This window comes from Cupressus sempervirens, chromosome 10 (genome assembly GCF_028749045.1).
Source record: "Cupressus sempervirens isolate cs-2001-9-10 chromosome 10, ASM2874904v1, whole genome shotgun sequence".
Taxonomy (NCBI): Eukaryota; Viridiplantae; Streptophyta; class Pinopsida; order Cupressales; family Cupressaceae; genus Cupressus; species Cupressus sempervirens.
In genome coordinates this window covers 305,165,279-305,187,115 of record NC_143127.1, presented here as the reverse complement: position 1 = coordinate 305,187,115, position 21,837 = coordinate 305,165,279, and positions in this window count along the sequence as shown.

Here is a 21,837-nt window from a genome sequence, read left to right as displayed (position 1 = left end):
AAAGATATTAGAAATGGAAAGCTTGATGCAAAGAGTGATGAAGGCATATTCTTTGGATACTCCACTAGAAATAAAGCATATAAGTGTTTGAATACTAACACTAAAAAGATTGTGGAAAGTGAAAATGTAAATTTTGATGAGCATGTAGAAGTTCAAGCTGATGAAATCAAGAAACCAAAAGAATACAGATCCATTGTATACTTTTATAAAGGAATGTCTAATGAAGATGAAGTTTTCAATCAAGTTGGGAATTAGTAACAAGTTTCAGTATTAACCGAGTCATAACTAGTGAATGTTAAGTTGCATTCAGAAGCTGAGTTACAAAATGAAGATAATGCACATTCTAATTCTAAAATTAATACACATGAAAGAGATGATGAAATACCTGAAAGAGATGTGCATAGTGACTCTAAAGTTAAAAGACCAAACTTGGAAATGAGGAAAGAATCAAGATTATCCAAGTATGTGAGAAGACATCACCATACAGAACAAATCATTGGTGACAAGGAAGCTAGACCAATGACAAGGAATAGACTAAGAAAGAATCATGTCTGTTGAGCAAGATTGAACCCAAAACACTGAAATATGCACTGCAAGATGACAATTGGCATAAAGCTATGGAAGAAGAGATAGATCAGATAGAGAAGAACAAAACCTGGACTTTAGTTCCAAGACTAGCTAATAAGAATGTGATTGGTACCAGGTGGGTATTTAGGAACAAGCTAGATGAGAATGGTGAGATCACAAGAAATAAGGCCAAACTAGTCTGCAAAGGTTATGCACAAGAAGAAGGACTAGACTATGAGGAAACATTCACCCCTATTGCAAGGATGGAAGGAGTAAGAACTTTACTTGCATATGTTGCTTACAAAGGTTTCAAACCAAATGGATGTAAAGTCTACTTTTCTAAATGGTATACTGAAAGAGGAAGTCTACATAGAACAACTAGAGGGATTTGTTGATGACAACAACAAATATATGGTTTTCAAACTACATAAATCACTCTATGTTTTGAAACAAGCACCTAGAGCATGGTATGAGAGACTTCACAAAAAGATAGGATTTGAGAGAATAGATGATAACAACAACCTATATATCAAGGCAGAAAAAGGTAAAGATATTTTGATATCTGAAATCTTTGTTGATGATATAATATTTGGAGGAAAAGATGCCCTATGCAAAGATTTTTCTGATCAAATGAAACATGAGTTTGAGATGTCAATGTTTGGGAAAATCAAATTCTTTGTTGGATTGCAAGTACATCAACTAAAACATGGCATATTTGTGACTCAATCAAAATATATCAAAGAGATACTCAAGACATTTGGCTTAGAAGATTCAAAACCAATCAGTACACCAATGGTAACAAGACATAAGTTATCCAAGAATGATGAGTTAGCTGAAGTAAATTAGACAATGTATAGATCAATGATTGGAAAGTTGCACTATGTTGTGTATAATAGACCAGACATTGCATTAGCTATTGGAATAGTGGCAAGATTTTCTACAAACCCAAGAGAAAATCATCTTATGGTAGTAAAAAGAATATTGAGGTACCTAAAAGGAACTAATGGCTTTGGATTATATTACAAGAGGACTGAAAAGTTTGAATTGAAAGCCTACACTGATGCAGATTGGGGAGGTAATATTGATGACAAAAAAAGGACCAGTGGAGAAGCACTTTTCTTAGGTAAAAGATTAGTCACTTGGACTAGCAAAAAGGAAAGTTGTACCTCATGGTCCATAACAAAAGTTGAGTATGTTGTTGATGCTAATACTGCTGCTAGTAACTGCACTAATATTGTATGGATCAAACATTTGATGCAAAGTATGAAGGAAGAAATGACTGAACCTATGGTACTATATTGTGATAACACTGGTGTTATCAACATATCAAACAATCTTATGATGCATGCCAAAACAAAGCACATTGCACTTAAGTATCACTATGTAAGAGAATTGGTGGAAGACAAGCAAGTGACGATGGAATATGTCAATTCAAATGAATAAATTGCTGAAATCTTTACAAAAACACCACCCAAAGATGCATTTGAGTATCATAGAGGTAAGTTAGGGGTGATACCCCTATCCAAGGTTAATTAAGCAACATCAAGACTGCCCTACATCAAATGAGTTGATTGTTGAAATGTTAGAAATTGATGCAGAGGATACTTACTTTAGGTTCTTTCTCGAAGTAATCAATGTACTAAAATTCCAAACAAGTCACAAGCAAGGTGACAGAGGGAGAAATTGGAGTTTCTACAAATGCTACACTTGCATGACAAGATGCTGAAATAATATGTCTTTGGCATTGTTGTCAAAGAGGGAGAAGTAGTTAAACTAATCAAAAGAAAGAGATGATGATGATACCAAAATAGTAGAAACTAATCAATGTGTAGAGGGAGAAGTAGCAAGTTTAAAGGATCAAAATGTAAGAGGGATAAATAGTAGAAATGCATATAGGGAAAAGTAGCAAGTTTAAAGGATCAAAATGTAAGAGGGAGAAATAGTAAAACAATAGCAAAAAAGAAGGAGAAAAGAAATAGCAACTCAGAGGGAGAAAATAGTGCAGAGAAGAATCAATTAGAGAGAGAGCAAAACAAAAGAGGAGAAGATAGTTTATTAGAAAATTTTGAAAGAGGGAGTTACTTAAAAAATTCAAAGGGAGTCATAAGCCAATTTATGTAAATGATAGAATGAACATTTTTTGGATAAAGTTTTCTTTTTAGCATTTAATTTACTATTTTAACCTAGTTAGCATTTTGATAACTTGGTTGATCAGTTTGGTTTTCCATCAATGCCAAAGAGGGAGATTGTTGGAATCTTATTGAAAAGATCATTATTGAAGAAGAGAGATTGTTTGTAAAGAGGGAGATTGTTGATAAAGAATGTTTTCAATCATTGTTTTGTCACTGATGTCAAACTTACTATTTGCTAGAATGACGATTGCTTATAAGATGCAAGTACTATCACTTAGTTGATTGTTGAAGAGGATTTAATCAATAGATGTAACAAAAGCACCTAAGGGAAAGGTTGAGTTATGATTTTGTAATGAACTACAAGGATCAGTTAAGACAATGGTAAAATGATGTATTGATAATATACGTGAAGATATAGAGGTTGGTTACACTTAGAAACTTTAGAAGAATAAATTGTAACAAAGTTGTCTACAAAGCCTGACTAAGTTCATTAGTGGGTGCCGAGCAGATTATCAGTAAGTGTTGAGCAAATGAAAAATCTAGTGTGTGCCAAGTGAAATAGAAGGAGCTAAGCAAGTTCAAGTGCTAAGCAAGTAATAAGGGTCGAGCATCAGTAAAGACTTAGTTGATGCTGAGTGAATCCACAATAGGTGTCAAGCATCAATAAAATGTAGTTTATGCTAAGTAACACAATATGTGTTGAGCATTAGAAATTCAAAAGTGCCAAGTTGCTACATTATTTGAAAAGTTAAAGATTCACCAAATCTAAGCCGACAAGTTTGTTACCTTGAACTTTGTGAACTAGATGGAACATAAGGATGATGAGCTGCTGGCACAAAATTTTAGGTAAACCATTTTTAGGAAAATTAAGGAGAATTCTTCATGATGTTCCTAGAAGAAACAAAATCAAGGGTAGATTCATTGAATCTTACCTAATTCATTTGAACTAAAATTAAAAGCGAGAAAATTAAGAGTGAGAAAAGTATTCCAAACTTCTATTTAAGGAGTTACAGGTCAAGAAGCAAGAGTTGTTGAGTTGCCAGGTTGTTGAAGTGGTTTGTAGGATGTCAAGGTGAAAGCATTGAGAGAGAAGGAGGAATAGAGTACAAAGACTCTACATTGATAGATGACCACAGAGGAGATTGCACTAGTATATCGAGCATGAAGACTCAAGAAGATGAAGCTTGAACGGAGGACAAGTTGTCAGACCTACAAAGATTGAAAGCCAAGAAAATTTTAGAGCTAAACTCATATCTAAAATCTAATAGTTATGTTGTGATTTGTATTGGGTCAAAAGCCCTTGTTGTTACTCTCTATAAATTGTATCAGTTAGGGTAAAATTCTATGGACTTAGGTTGGTTTAATAGCCATTTGTAAATCCTTTAATAGGGTGGCATTCCAAGTGAATGTTCTAAAGTCCTCTAACCAAGCCCACTTCTAACAAGGTGGTTGAAATACTTTAACCAGGTCACATTTAATAGTGTGTTGTAGCCTTTAACAAGGCAGGCCTTTCATAGGGCATCACTTCAAAAGAGTGAAAATTGAGTAGCATGTTACTAGTGGTTTTTCCCAAATTGGGTTTCCATGTAAATCATTGTGTTATGTGTTATTATTGCATGTTGATTTTATAGTAACTTGCTAAGTAGGAAAGTTTAAGCTTGGATGCATGATTAGTTAAATGGGCTCACTATATTTAGTGAAAAAGTTTTATTAGGACGTTTGGACCTTGAATAATTGATTCACACCTCCTGTAGTTATTCTATAGAATTTCTAACAAATGTGAATTTTGATCACATGAGGTTGAAACTACAAGATAATTAGAACATTACAAGATATTTGTATACTATTATGAAGGCATGCCTACTAAAGAAGATGCAGCAAATCATGTAGAAAACTAGTAGCAAGTTTCAACAACTGCCAAGTCACATCCTATGAATGTCAAGTTGCATTTAGATGCCAAGTTGCAGAATGAGGAAAATGCACAATTTAACTTTGAGATTAGCACACATGAAAGAGATGCTAAAATACCTGATAGAGATGCACATAGTGATATTGAAGCTAAGAGACGAAATGTAGCTATAAGAACTGAGCCAAGATTATCCAAATATGTCAAAAGACACCATCCTATAGATCAAATCATTAGAGACAAAGATGCAAGGCCAATGACAAGAAATAGGTTGAAAAGTGAATCATGTCTATTAAGCATGAGGGAACCTAAGATGGTGAGAGATGCATTGGAATATGATGATTGGTAAAAGGCCATGGAAGAGGAAATTTAGCAAATAGAAAAGAACAAGACTTGGAACCTAGTTCCTAGACTAGAAGGCAAGAATGTGATTGGCACAAAATGGGTATTCAGGAACAAGCTAGATGAGAATGGTGAAGTGACAAGAAACAAAGCAATACTAGTTTGCAAAGGATATAACTATGGTGAAACATTCACCCCTCTTGTAAGAATGGAAGGAGTAAGAATTTTTTCTTTCTTATGTAGCATATAAAGGTTTCAAAGTTTATCAAATAGATGTTAAGTCTACATTTCAAAATGGGATATTAGAAGAGGAGGTCTACATAGAACAACAAGAAGGATTTGTTGATAAAAACAATAAAAACATGGTATGTAGATTGCACAAAGCCCTATATGGATTGAAACAAGCACCAAGAGCATGGTATGAGAGACTTCATACTTATCTTACTAACATTGGATTTAAAAGAAAAAATGATAACAGCAATTTGTACATAAAGATAGATGAAGAAAAAGGTATATTGTTATCTAAAATATTTGTTGATGACCTAATATTTGGAGGAAAAGATGCTTTGTATAAATATTTTGCAAATTAGATGAAGCAAGAGTTTGAAATGTCAATGTTTGATGAGATCAAATTCTTTGTGGGATTACAGGTCTATCAAATGAAATATGGTGTATATATCACTCAGTCAAAATATGTTAAGGAGATATTGAAGACATTTGGACTTGAGGATTCAAAACTAGTAAGTACACCTATGGTAATAGCACTCAAACTATCAAAGAATGATGATTCAGCTAAGGTCAATCAAACATTATATAGATCCATGATTGGCAAATTTCAATATGTAGTACATAGTAGACTTGATATTGTATTAACTATGGGGATAGTTGCTAGATTTTTTGCTAACCCTAGAGAGAATCACTTGATGGTCATGAAAATAATAATGAGATACTTGAAAGGAATAGAAGAGTATGGTTTATACTATAAGAAGAATGAAAATTTTGAACTCAAAGCCTACACTGATGCTGATTGGGTTGGAAATATTGATGATAGAAAGAGCACTAGTGGAGGAGCATTTTTCTTAGGCAGAAGACTTGTTACATGGACAAGCAAGAAATAGAGTTGTACTTCCCAATCTACTATTAAAGTAGGGTATGTTGTTGCTACTATTTATTGCACAAAAATTGTATGGATCAAACAGCTACTAAAGGGAATGAAGGAAGAGATCACTGAACTAGTGACACTTTATTGTGATAATACAAGTGTTATAAATATATCAAATAATAATGTAATTCTTACAAAGACAAAGCACATTGCAATAAAGTATCATTATGCAAGGGATTTGGTTCAAGACAAAGAAGTGAAGATGGAGCATATCAACACAAAGGAGCAAATTGTTGACATCTTCACCAAAGCATTACCTAAGGATGCTTATGAGTATCTAAGAGGTGAATTAGGGGTGATACCCCTATCAAAGGCTATGTAAAAGACAAAGAGAGTACCTTGCAACAAACAAGTTGGCACTCATTTCATACAAATTGATGTAGTGGATCTTACTTTAGTAAGCTGCCTAAAGTAATCACAGAGTTGGATATTCAAATCAGTTACAAACAAGGTGATAGATGGAGAAAATTGAAGAGTTTTCAAAAGCCTATATCTATATATACCAAAGATGCCAAGTGTTGTGTATATGTCTTTGGCATTGTTGTCAAAGAGGAAGAAAGTATAGTAAATTGATCAAGTGTATACTAATCAAGAAGGAGATGATCAAAGCAAAAAGTCAAAGTATAGAGGGAGAAAGTACATTGGGAGAAAGTACATTTATAAAAGAGGAACAATGAAGTGAGAGTACATCATTAGAAGACCAGAAAATTGAAAGAAAGAAAGAAAGAGGGAGAAAGTAGAAGACACAAAAGAGGGAGATATTCTGATATTCTATTGATCCATGGAAGAAGAGAATTTTAAATTATATTTTTTAACCTAAGAGGGAGTTTTTGATAGAGGGAGAAGTTTTATTCACAAGCTTTCTTTTTGGTATTGCCTTACTATTCTAACCTAGTTAGTTTGATAGAACAAGGTGTTCATCATTTGTTTCAATAGTTGATTAGTTTGGTTTTCCATCAATGCCAAAGAGGGATATTGTTGATATATGATTGAAAAGATCATTTCAGTAGAAATATTGTTGAAAGAAAATTGTGGGTTTTCAATCATTTTTTTTTCACTAATGTCAAACCTGCCACATGCTGCTAAGACAATTGCTTATATGTTTCATGCACTATCACTTAGTTGTTTGATGAGGAGAATTTGATCAAGAAGATGTAAAAAATTACCTAAAAAAAAGGTTGAGTTATGATTATGTATTGAAGTGCAAGAATTAGTTACTACAATGATAACATAATGTATTGATGATCTACTTGAGGTTACAAAATGATTAGCTATACTTAGGAAGATCAGAAGAATAAGGTTGGACAAAGTTCATTTACTAAGATTGACCAAGTTGATAGAAGGTGACAAGAAAATTTAGTGAAAGCCAAACAAAAAGTCAGTTGGAGCCAAGTAAAAGCAATTTTTAGTAGATTTCAAATAAACTAGTGGATGTTGAGCAAGTTAGTAGTTGTCGAGCAATGTAGTTGAAGCTGAGCAATTTTTAGTTAATGTCAAGCACCAGTAAAATCTAGTTGATGCCGAGTGATTTCACAATAGATGTTGAGTAACATAGTATGTGTCAAGAATCATTAAATTGGTAATGATGAGCTATTGCATTATGAAAAAGATCGAAGATTCACAAATTAAAAGCTGACAAGTTTGTTTTCTTGGAACTTATAAATTAGGAGGAAGATTAGATTGATGAGCTAGAGGCATAGAATCTTATGTAAGCCATTTTGGAGACAAATTCAAATGGATTCTAGGATAATTTTCTAGAGGAGACAAGATATGGGGTAGATACATTATATCCTACCTAATCCATCAAAAATCATAATTTTTGAGATGGATAATGAGTAGGAAAAAGAGTTCTAACTCCCTATATGTAGGGATGTCTAGTCATGAAGCAATGTTGGATAGAAGTCAAAGAGCTTTTGGATGCAAAAATTTGATAAGGAGAAGGAAGAGGTTTTGCTTCATCAAGTGACTCAAGTGAAGAAGTCTGCAATGGCAAGCTAAGCAAGAAGGCTAGAAGAGGATGAATGCTTGAAAGGTGAACAAACTATCAGAATTGCAAAGATTGGTAGCCAAGTAGAGTTGAGGACTAAATAGTGATATGTAATCTACAAGTAATGTTGTAAGTTGTATCATATCAAATCTCTACTACTACTGTCTAACAATTATATAAGATTAGGGTAAATCCTTTGGAGAAAGGTTGACTTAACAGTCATTGAAAAATCCTTTAACAGGGTGGAATTCTAAGTGAATGGCTTAAAGTCCTCTAAAAAGGCCCATTTTAAATAGGGTTATTGAAATCCCTTAATCAAGTCACATTTAACAGTGTGTGTTATAACCTTTAACAGGGTTGGTCTTTAATAGGGCATCACTTCAAAAGAGTGAAAAAGGAGTAGCATGTTACTGGTGGCTTTTCCCAAATTGGGATTCCATGTTAAATCATTGTGTCATGTGTACTGATGAATGTGTTGTAATTTATGCTTTACACTTATGCATGTTAATGTTACAGTAACATATCAGTTTTGATTAACACACAATGAATGCATGTTTTACATTTATGCATGTTAATGTTATAGTAACATATCAATTTTGAGTAACACACAAAATGTGGCTCAAAAATACAAAAATCTAACTCATTTTTGTCTTGGATGTGAAAAATCATCAACCCCCAAATTTATGTATATGTATTAAAACTCAAAAATTGCACCCTTGTGATGGATTTCAAGCCATTATATGGGCAGATCTAAGCATTTTTTTTATGAAAAACATGTTCTTGGAGGAGGAAAACATCAAGTTTTTTAACCTTGAATCTTTAATTTTGGGTTTGAGGAAGACATATGCATGTATTTTTAAGAAAAATTCACTATTGGGAAGAGATTGCATGTTTTAAAAACATGTAACAGTCTCCTTATACAAATCACACTTTTGGAGTGCATATGCACATTTTAAAACCATGTAATAGAAAACCAAATGAAAATCATACCTTTTGAGGTGCATTACATATTTTAAAAACATGTAATAGAAGACAAAGTGCAAAATTGCACCTTTTGAGTGCATATGCATGTTTTAAAAACATGTAGTAGAAGACCAAATGCAAATTGCACCTTTTGAGTGCATATACATATTTTAAAATTTGTTTACAAATGGCCTTTAATGCAAAATCGCACATTTTTTGCGTCACTTCATGTTTTGAAAACACTTAAATATTCATGTCTCTCTCTTAGGAAGTCATTGCATAATTAAAACACATGTATTTACATGTTGTTAGAGTTATAAGTGGAAAGAGTAAACTTTGGGGGGGTGCGGGTGAATCAAGAGTTTAAACTTGGACCCATAAAACTTTCACCATTAATTGATCATATGCATTCAACATGTAAACTGAAATAACATGTAAAGAATATGCATCTAAATCATGTAAAAATGTTAACAATCACACACATAACACTAGATATGATTACCCAACAACCCTCCAAGTGAGAAGGTAAAATTGGGGTGGGGATGACACCCAAAAATCTTCACTACTACAATAATAAAGTGTATCTAAAGAAGGTTACAATGTTTTGACCATGAATCATGGTCTACCCTATGAAAGGTCTTCCCTATTAAAGGCTTACAATTAGGTCTCAACTTGTTAGAGGATTTCAACATCCTATTAGAAGTGTGCCTTGTTAGAGGACTTCAACTTACAACTAAGTAAGCATCATGTTAAAGGATTTCATATAGCATGTTAGGACTACTCTGTTAAGAGATTTAACTAAAATCACCTGTTAAAATGTCTCAACATAGATCTTGCAATTGGCACTTGCTTTCAAGATGACAGATCACCTCTACACAATGTCTAATTGATCCTTCATGATCACATGTCTCAATGTTGCATTCTTTCTTCTATCCTTTTTTCTTCTCTAACTGATTCTAAAATTAACTCTTACTTCTAAGTCACCTTGAATGCTCTACAAACTATTTTGTTTGCTCCTCCAATTTGATCACTCAACCATCCATAGTAAATATTTTAGGGCTTTATCCTCCTTAAGAAGACTTAGGTGGCTTACAGTTAGCTATGAATCTATAGTTGAGATTCATCCATATTTCTACTTAAACCTTCCCTTTTTCTGATTTGTTGCATACAATTTCATAGGGAATCCAAATATAGATTCATCCTTATCTCCACAAGATTGTAATCTATCCTTAAGTTGGCTCAAAAATAGTCTACATAGTTTAAACTTGGACTCATAAAACTTTCACCATTCATTCATCATATGCATTCAATATGTAAACTAAAATAACATGTAAAAAATATGCATCTAAATTATGTAAAAATGTTAACAATCACACACATAACACCAGCTATGATTACCCAAAAACCCTCCAAGTGAGAAGGTAAAATTGGGGTGGGGATGACACCCACAAATCTTCACTACTGCAGTAATAAAGTGTATCCAAAGAAGGTTACAATGTTTTGACCATGAATCATGGTCTACCCTATGAAAGGTCTTCCCTATTAAAGGCTTACAATTAGGTCTCACCTTGTTAGAGGATTTCAACACCCTATTAGAAGTGTGCCTTGTTTGAGGGCTTCAACTTACAACTAAGTAAGAACCCTATTAAAATATTTCAAATAACATGTTAGGACTACTCTGTTAAGAGATTTAACTGAAATCACCTATTAAAATGTCTCAGCATAGATCCTGTAATTGGCACTTGCTTTCCTAATGATAGATCACCTCTACACAATGTCTAATTCATCCTTCATGATCAAATGTCTCAATGTTGTATCCTTTCTTCTATCCTTTATTCTTCTCTAATTGACTCTAAATTTAACTCTTACTTCTAAGTCACCTTGAATGCTCTACAAACTATCTTGTTTGCTCCTCCAATTTGATCACTCAACCATCAATAGTAAATATTTTATGGCCTTATCCTCATTAAGAAGACTTAGGTGGCTTACAGTTAGGTATGAATCTATAGTTGAGATTCATCCATATTTCTACTTAAACCTTCCCTTTTTTTGATTAGCTGCAGATTCATCCTTATCTCCATAAGATCGTAATCTATCCTTAAGTCGGCTCAAAAATAGTCTACATAGTTATTTGTTCCATTACAAAAAAAATGTCAAAACTGTGTCACTCGGTATAGAAGTCTCTAATACTTGGCATGCACTATTCTATATACTATGACTCGACACCTGCATTACTCAACATCCACTATTTACTCGACTCCTGAATCACTGAGCATGGTCTATCTACTCAACACTTGAGTGACTCAACACATGAGTGACTCTGTACTCATTGCAACTCGGCATGGTCTAATATTTACATGTTGTGCTCAGCATGTATTACTATTTTGGTATGAACTAAGTAAATGGCTTTAAGTGTGTTGACACTCACTTGTCAAAACCAATATGAGATCAACAATATCCCCCTTTGACATGAGCGTCAAAAGCACTTGAATATACATAATCAACCTTAATCTTCTTGAGCATAACATATCTATGACTTGTCTTATATACAAAACTTTTAAAATTCTACAATAACCTATATGCCTCAAAATTGATAACTCCCCCTAAGTTAATGTGTCTATTTTGTATACAAAATATGTGCTCCCTTTGACTTCAATGCACTATATCTGATACTCTCTCATCTAATATGCTTTGTCTTAGCTAATATTTGTATATGTTTGCTACTTTCCTCTCCTAAAATGAATATCCCAATCTTTATCTTCCTTTGTTTCTATCTCCTCTTTATTCTCCCCCATTTATTGTTATATCTCCCCCTTTCTTTATTCTCCCCCTTTTTGACACTTATGTCAAATGGGCTATACACATATAGTGTGTATGTCCAAAAAGGATTTATGGACATCCATTATGATTTTGAGGTCTACATTGTAGTTGTCACATGCAATATCCAATGACTTGATTTGGATTGCAGGCTCAGCAACAAGGTGCACTAAGTCATCTAAAGTAGAAAGATAGCTCCTTAATATTTCTTTAGTAGAGTCTTAGCATAATCTAGCTCCTTGTATAGTATCTCCATGTTAGGGGTAAGGGATGCCTATATACATGTCAATTTGGCTCTTATGCTAGCCCCATTTTTTGTTAGTACAGTTAATTAACTTTGTGTCTAAAGCAATATTCTGAAATGCTTCTCACTTTGAGGTGGGTTCTGAGGTAGCTTAGTATCTGATATGTTGAGGTTTCTCTCTAGGCTCAAAATATGACTCCTGGTCTCTTGAGTGAAGAGTGTAGGATCACATAGATTTGCATAAAATGAGAATATATTCTCAAGTACCTTCTTCACCTCTTCAACCTTAGTTGCCAATGTAACATGAGTTAGTGCTATCTCACTAGATATTTTCTCATTCACTTTTCCTTGAAACTTCTTCTTAGACCATTCTAAAAGTTTTACAATTGTATCAAGGTCTTTATCACTAACCTTGTCCACTATATCTATCAATTGTTCTATCAATGGCTTGATCTCTTCAGGAGTTGGCAGGTTGAATGCATTTAAAAAGATGTCTTTAGTATCTTGGAGTGCTTGCTTCTGCCTATGTTCTCTCCTAAGCATTTCTTGATGCATTTTCTTTTCTAAGGTCTATTGCAAAATGCCTATTTGCTCCAATGTCATAGTGTCATAGTCTAATTTTGGAATCACAATTTCTTCATTAAATCTTATGTCTCCATAGTGAATTATGTTATCAATCTTTGATGAGCTAGGGCTTGACACTAAGATTCGTAATGGAATGGCTTTTGTACTTGACTTTTGAAGAACCTATGTAGAAGGAGTGCGAGATGTTGGTAGAGTTACCAGTGCTTAGATGGCTTCTTGTTCCTTCACCTTAGGTGTTAAATCATGCTCTTTAGGCTTGCTCTGGTCTATTACTATGACATGAATAGCATCTTGTTCCTATTCTTTAGGTACAAATGAATCCATCTATCCTATTTTCTACTATTGACCTTTAGTTATATCCTTTTCTTCTACCTTTTTCTCAATAGTATCAACTTTAACACTTGTATCAACCTTAGTCGATGTATCTATTATTGTTTGAATTGAAGGTTGCATATTAGTAATTGAAGGGATGATAGAAGTTGGTTCTTCCATATTCACCTTTTCCCTTGTGACCTCACTTACTACCTTTTGAAATTCTTCTACACTAACAAAAACTAGATTTTCATAGAGTTTAGCTTGGAGTGTAGATTGATCTAGAATCTTCTTCAAGTCTTTTGCAATAAGTGGATTGATGTTCTGAGTTGAAGCATCAAAAACATCCTTTACAATTATAGTCTCAATTGTTACACTTGTGTCATGAGAAGGATTGTCATTAGGCATTTGTGTGTCTTGCACACTCTATTCATCTTTTTGTTGCTTAGTTGCTGCCTTGTCACCATCTTGTTTTCCTATTTCCTCCCCAACTATATCTTCTTCCTTATCATCATTTTTTTCATCATCCTTCTCATCTTGTTTACCCTTTGAAGGGTTAGCTTCTCCTTGCTTCACAGTGGTCAACGCATAGATAAGTTTCCATATTTAGGTTGATTTCTTGACCACATCTTCAATGTTATTTTGAAGAATGTTGAAGTCTCTATATTTAGGTGTGAACCTAATTGCATATCTCTTGACAGCCTTAGCAATATAATCCTTTGTCAACTCTAGCATCACTTGACCTAATTTTGTTTCTCTGAACTATTTTTCCAAATTTGGACAATAATGCCATTTTTTCTCAACAATATCATATAAACCTTTTGGTATTGAATTGGAAAATTCTAGTGGAGTGTTCTTAAACTTAGACATAATGGCATATAATGCCTCTTCCACTTGATTTTTCTCTTCTTTTCCAAGTTTAGAAAAATTAATATGTTTCAAACTAGATAAATTTACATTGCTTTTGATATTTCACATAAATTTTCAAGATCAGATAGGGTATTGTGACTTACCACTTTAAATTGGTTATTTTCATCTGATTCTATCCTTTCTTCATCAGAATCTGACAATGCCACATATTTTCTTCTTTTCTTTTTTGCTCTTGGCTATCTTTCTCTATTTGCTTAGTCTTTTCCTTGGCCTTATGAGTTGCAGCACATGTGTTGGCTCTAGTGGTAGGAGCAATGGGCTTGGCTAGGCTAGGTTTGACAATCTTCTTTGCCCTTGCCACTAGTTGTGCCTTAGCCTTCCTCTTCTTAAGCTCAATAGAAGTGGGTGCTTCCTTGACTTCTTCTCCCTTGACACTTTTAGTTTCCTCCTCTTCCTTATCTTCTCCTATGCCTTGGTTCAAAGCTAGAAGTTCTTATGCTTCTACTTGTTCTTCCTCTTCATCCTCTTCTTCTTCTTCTTCTTCTTCCTCTTCTACACCTTCTCCAAATTTTTCTTTCAACTTCTTAACCAACCTATCTTTCTTCTTGAGTGTGGAGATAGTTTTCAACTTCATGGTAATCTTTTATTTTTCCATCTCATAGTTGCCAAATATCTTTGTACTTTTATCCTTCTCCTCTACTAGTAGTGTTGTGATGGCTACTGAGGCTTCATCAACATTAATTTCATACCCAAGTTGTCTTAACCATCTTACCCTTGGTGTGGTAGCTTGTACAAAAGTGTAATCAGCATTAACAAGAAAACATATGTCATTATAGTTTTTTTCAACCAAATAAATTGGTATCCTCATTCTTTCCTTCATTGATTTCTTAAAATCTTCAAAGTAACTTGTCATCAAGGCTTCAAAGTTTTCTCTCATCTGCTCAATGTATTCATTGATCTGCACTGTAATTGATCTATTTGTTTTCCACCCTACATTACCAAAAGAAGGAAATATATTCTATACATAAAAGAATATGCAAACCAATATTGAACCAAACTTGCATTGTGCACTCCTGGGTTTCCTTATAGCTCCAAGATTCTCCATCAGTTGTTGTAATTATAGCTCTGTCAAATCATATGTATGATCTTTCTTTACAATTTTCTAACCAACATCCATAGCTATACAGGGTACACTATTCAATTTGCTAGATTGATAGAATTTATGTGAGATTACCCTTACATCAAAGTTCAATAATGTATCAGCAATGGTATCTATTGTCATGCCTCTCTTATGCCATTTTGCTCTAGTGTTTTTCTCAATTACTTCCTTGCAGTCACTTCTGAGTGTTTTTGGCCGATCTACGGTTGGGTAGCTAGAAACCCTATGAATTATTCTCTTGGTGATCTTGATAGGTCCTCCATATAGACACAAGGAACCATCATGAATTTTTCTTAAAAAAATTCATATCTACTCAATTTTAAATACATTCAAAAAATATAGGGCTTGTGTTAAACCCTTTTTCTTAACAATTTTGTATTCCTCTTTCAGAACACCATTCTCACACAATCTGTTATATGCATCTCTTATCTCCATGTCTCCTATACTTCTTATTTTGAAATTGTAACACTTCCTCACATCTTGCACCATAATTATGTTTGGCAAGATCATTGACAATGTGCCAGAAGGATCTTGTTTATAGGCTATGTCAGGAATGGCTTTAAATATGGGTTGCTTAACTTCATTACTAATAAGTTTAACACTCAAAACCTCCTTCCCTTTGACATTTTTCAAACCAGATGTCATTTTGTCAAACTAAGCTTTATGCAAAAGTAAACTACATAGCTCAGCTTATGATAAATACCTTGTGAAATCTGTATAGTGGTGTGAGATCATTGCTAAAATCTCTACAAATTCTTTAAAAAAAAATCTAAATTTCCTTCTACTCTACTTTCTCTTGCTTGAATTTGAAATGATGAATAATAAGCAAAAATTGATCATATACCCTTTGAAAACCTTACATTTAATGTTGAGTTCTTACACAGTTGTAAGCTCAGCATCAACCAATTTTGGGATCACTCAGCATTCATTGATATTTTCATCACTTGGAAACTATGAGTTTGGCATCAACTAGATAGTTTGGCAACTCAACATCAACTATCATTTCACTTGGCATACATAGGAAACATTTTATGCTCGGCAACAACATGAAAAACTTAAAGATTTAACTTGAATTTTCAACAACATCTTGCATCTTTATTCATGCTAATGTAGTATTTTTAGTATTGTCTCCTTTGGAATAGATTTATGGTATAACACTTTGAATATTAGTCCCACATACCTCTTGATTGTCTAGTTTGATGAGGCGTGATCACTTGACCTATTGGGTGAAGTGATCCCTTCTCCATTTGATGTGCTACAATCATTCTTCTTTTTCCATATCTTGTTCATCTCATTTTTTATGTGTTCAACATCTACCTTGCCTTTTTCTTCATCAAATTCACAACTTGGTGCCTTTGACCTAGTTAGACAATGCTTACTGATGTGACCTATCTTCAAATAGCTAAAACATGTGGTTTGACTCAACCACCTTTTGTAGTTACCACTGAAGCATGTCCTTATGTAATTCTCAAGAACATGTCCATATTCCTGAAAATAATGATAGGTATATCTTGCATTATAATCCCAATTATAAAAGTTCCCATTGTTTCTTGCCTATGTTGACTTGTTTGATGACCACATGGATTTGAATCTACATTCAAAAGCTCTATGTCCATACTAGTGATAGTTGTAGCAATATCCTTCAAATCTTTGCTTATACATGGTCTTTGTTCTTCATTCATATACCTGATGGCCTTACTTGTTGCACTTATGACAATGAGTCATGTTTTTAGGCTTGACATTTTGATTTGTATTCTTGCTCCTACGTATATTATCAGTATGTCCTTTCTTACCACAGTTATGACAAATAGGTTTGGAGTTTTTACCTTTGATGTTCCTTTCTTCTACAACGTTGGATGATTCTCCTTCTTTAGTGCTTGTATAGCCCAATCCTAATATATCTTTGTTGGATCTAGAGGATCTAAATAATTTCTTAAAGTATTTGATGGCTTCATTTGGCTTGTTGAAACTTTTAGCAAATTCTTTTTCTCTTTTTAGCTCACTCTGTAATTGTTCATTTTGTAAATTTGATTTAGTTATCTTAATGTCCTTGACATTCCGTTCATAGTTGGCATTCATCATTTGACTTAGAGTATCCAATTACATGTTGGAAATCTTGGTTAGTTCTATTGACTTTTCTTCCAAACTATTAGTGAAAACTCTTTTATCTTCTTCAATCATGGCTTTGTCTTCCATGGCTTTCTTCTTTTGTTCAACCATTTCACATACCAATATACCTTGTGATTCTTGTTCTAACTTGAGATTTTTTATTTTCTCATCTTGGACTCTATTTTTTTCATTAGAGCTACAACTAATGCATCAAATTCATTAGATTCACATTCACAAATAGCTTAGTAGTGTCTATCTCTTTGTATAGTGTGTCATTCTCTGCAACAGCAATTTCTTTCCTTCTCTTCAAGGATTTCTTTGGTTCCTCTGTTACCTCACTCAGTTGATGTAGTATGAGATGTAATTCAATCTCCTATTTTTCAATAGTCTTTCCCAACTTTTAGACTTCCATTTCAAGATCTTTCCTCAAAGCTGCAAAGCTTCTCTTTCATAGAACTAGGCTCTAATACCATTTGTTGGAATTACAAGTGGAAAGAGTAAACTTCTAAGAAGGGGGTGAATTAGGAGGTTAAACTTGGACCCATAAAACTTTCACCATTCATTCATCATATGCATTCAATATTTAAACTAAAATAACATATAAATCATATGCATCTAAATCATGTAAACATATAATCAATCACACACATAACACTAGATATGATTACCCAAAAACCCTTCAAGTGAGAAGTTAAAATTGGGGTGGGGATGACACCCATAAATCTTCACTACTATAGTAATAAAGTGTATCCAATGAAGGTTACAATATTTTGACCATGAATCATGGTCTACCCTATAAAAGGTTTGCCCTATTAAAGGCTTACAAAGATTGTTAGGTCTCGCCTTATTAAAGGATTTTAACACCCTATTAGAAGTGTGCCTTGTTAGAGGACTTCAACTTACAACTAAGTAAGCACCCTGTTAAAGGATTTCATATAGCCTGTTAGGACTACTATGTTAAGAGATTTAACTGAAATCACCTATTAAAATGTCTTAGCATAGGTCCTACGATTGGCACTTGCTTCCCTAATGACAGATCACCTCTACACAATGTCTAATTGATCCTTCATGGTCAGATGTATCAATTTTGTATCCTTTCTTCTATCCTCTATTCTTTTCTAAGTGATTCTACAATTCACTCTTACTTCTAAGTCACCTTTAATTCTCTACAAACTATCTTGTTCGCTCCTCCAATTCAATCACTCACCCATCCATAGTAAAGAGTTTAGGACTTTATCCTCCTTAAGAAGAATTAGGTGGCTTACAGTTAGGTATGAATCTATGGCTAAGATTCATCCATATTGTCGCTTAAACCTTCCCTTTTTCTGATTGGCTACAGGCAATTGCATATTGAATCTAAATATAGATTCATCCTTATCTCCAAAAGATCGTAATCTATCCTTAAGTTGACTCAAAAATGGTTTACATAGTTGTTTGTGACATTACAAAAGAATATGTCAAAATTGTGTCACTCAACATATGAAGTCTCTGATGCTCGACATGCACTCTTCTATATACTGTGACTTGGCACCTGCATTACTCGGCATCCACTATTTACTCAACTCCTGAATCACTCGGCATGGTCTATCTACTCGGCACATGAGTGACTCAGCACTCATTACAACTCGGCATGGTCTACTATTTACATGTTGTGCTTGGCATGTATTACTAGTTTGGCATGAACTAAGCAAATAGCTTAAGTGTGTTGACACTCACTTGTCAAAACCAATCTGAGATTAACACATGTTTTATGTGTTTTCAAAATTATTTTTTGTTCAAAATCATGGTCTTTAGAGGCAATTACATATTTTCATATAAATGTGTTTGTAGAGATGCTATGCACAATTTAAGTGACAAAGTAAGCAAATGTCAATTTACTTTTTGAAGAAATATTACTTAAAAGGGTCATAAATAGTATTTACACTATATAGATAAATATATATAATGTGAAAATATCATTCAAAAATTAATATTTTACTAAGATGCTTGAATTAAAATAAAAAAATTAAATCAAACTATATAGTTAATATAGTCACTTAAATGAAAAACTAAAAAGAAACTCAACTTAAAAATATAACATAAAGTGCTCTATAGTTGCTTTGAGTGAAAAATTAAAATGATAGAGTAACTTAAATACATAACATAAAGTGAGTTTATGTTATATTTTTCAAAAAGTGAATGACAACTTCAAAATATAACATGGTATTTTAATTTGTGCAGTTGCACCTGAAAAGTCCACTTTTTTGGCACTAAAATGGGCATATCTTTTGATTGTAAATTTCGATTAAGCCCTAAGATAGACCAAATCAAAGGGGGAAAAAGAAAGCAATGACTTGAGAAAAACTAAAGGACCAAAAAAATTTTAAAAAATAAAAAATGAGAAAAAAGATGTTGAAGGTTTCAAAAATCAAGCATAGGCTCAACAAATAGAAAAACTAAAAAGACTTGATGAAAGCCTGCAACAAAAAGATTCATTATATCAATTGGAATTGATTGGTTGATTAATGTTAGCCAATTAAATAATGCCTCAACTTAGAGAAATGTGAAACTGAATTGAAAAGTTTTGTACTGTTACCTACATTTTGTGTTGACAAAATACAGGACAACAATTGGCTCAATCTGGGGACTGTTACTCGTTTGTTCTTGGAAACAAAAATTGGCATAGAATCTAGTTTTCTAAGTGCCTTGATCCACTCCATTGGATATAAAGTCAAGAGACCAAAAACTAAACTAAACTAAACTAATGTGACTAAATTAAAGCAAATCTAATTAAAACAAAAATGTGCAAGTGCATTTATTAAAAGAAAAGCCTACTTAATTAAAACTAGCCAAAAATGAAAATTTTAGATGAAACCATTTATGGGTTAAACAAAATAGCTACCTTTTCTCAGTACCTTGCATGTTCAGATGCAACTTCATATTGATGGAACATGAACAACTAGAGAAATGATGTCAAAGCCTAATGTAGCACCCCTTGGAAGAAATAGAAGAAACTTCTCATTTGAGATGAATCACATGTACTACTACTCCAAGAAAGGTCCATGAATTAAAATTGCTCCTCCAAAACCGAATAGTCTTCTTTAATGTCTTCTTGAATGGTATTTTCATGTTTAGATAATGTGGAATGTCCAAATTTCCATTAGCCTCCAACCATAAAAGATGTTGAATTGGACATCCCCTTGATCAAACAAATTCTATTTTTTCCTTACCAACTACAACTTTCTTGATTGGTTCATCAATTATTGACACCTTAGAATGATCAAGAAAACCATGCTTATGTGATTTTAGTAATGACATGCCTTCACTACATAGATCAGCATACTACTCACAAACTTTTAACTTGGGAAAGTCTTTACTATTTATGAGAAATTCCTTTTCAAACTGTGGGGTAGAACAATTATGTAAAGTGTACTCAAGTTCACGACCTTGAGACACAAATACATTATTTTTAGCTTGATCATAACTTTCTTGCATATCCCCTTTTATAACATGATTATTGGAAGAAAATTTTCCTTCAATTTTCATATTTGGCCTTTTGAGAATGCGTACACCAGATATGAGAGTTGCTAGCTATGTCTTCTTCCTTTTCCTGGAAGAGAACAGTAAGATCACTAGCCTCAAACATAGGATGTTCCAATGTTGTCTTCGATAATGGTCCCTCAATTGTAAGCTTTTTGGATGGTGAGGATAACTTTTGTTGATTCCCAACAATAGAACTATTAGGAATAGTTGGAAGAGGCCTCCTTGATACATCTTCATGAGGAAAAAAGAACATGCCTTGAGCTATTTTATTTTTTAGGGAAAGTATCTCATTTGCTAATCTTTTTACTATAGGATTTATCCTTGTGTTGAAAGAAAATTAATTAGAAGAATGATGACTTTCTTCAAACCCACTTGCTTCAATTCTTATCTATCTGGCAAAAATAATATCATCTTAAATTTCTATCGCCAGTGTTTGTGCACTTGCAAGAGTAGTTGGGGCTTCTCTCCTTAATAGAAAATTAACTTCAAGAATTTGAGAATTGATAAATAAACACTTCAAATTAGTAGTTGTAGGTCAAGAAGAACCTAGAATTATTCATGTAAATTTATTCAAATGAGAAAAAAATTCATGCATAGGCACATGAGATGACTTCTTTAATGAGAAAGTTGGGCCAACAATGCATAAGCATCTTCTAGAGGCTTGAACCTTACCTTAAACTTGTTTATGAGAGTAGCCCAATTTTTTTATAGTACGTAGTGGTAAATGATAAAACCAATCAGAAACCATGTCTTGAATATTTTCCACAAACAAACTTACAAAAATATCCTCACATTTAATAGCTTGAACATCTCATGCAATGTAAAAAGCAACAATACGTTCATCAGGCTGTTGTTCTTCATTACCAAAAACTTAGAAAAGTTCTATCATGAGCCATCAACAAGATCATGTAGAGATGGAGCTAGATTCAATGTCCAAAATCATTTCCCCAAGGACTTTGGGAAATTTAAATTTCCTTGGTAAATGCATGAAAAAATTAAACAATGAATATTTACAATGAAAAAGGACATGGGTTTTCTTCAAATGAGAGCATTAGGCTCGCAAATGTGCATCGTGTCACCTATGGAATCACCAAAAAATTGTTGGGTGGATATTTTTCAAATGATATTTTGTGAAAAGCTACTCATAAAATAGGTAGACC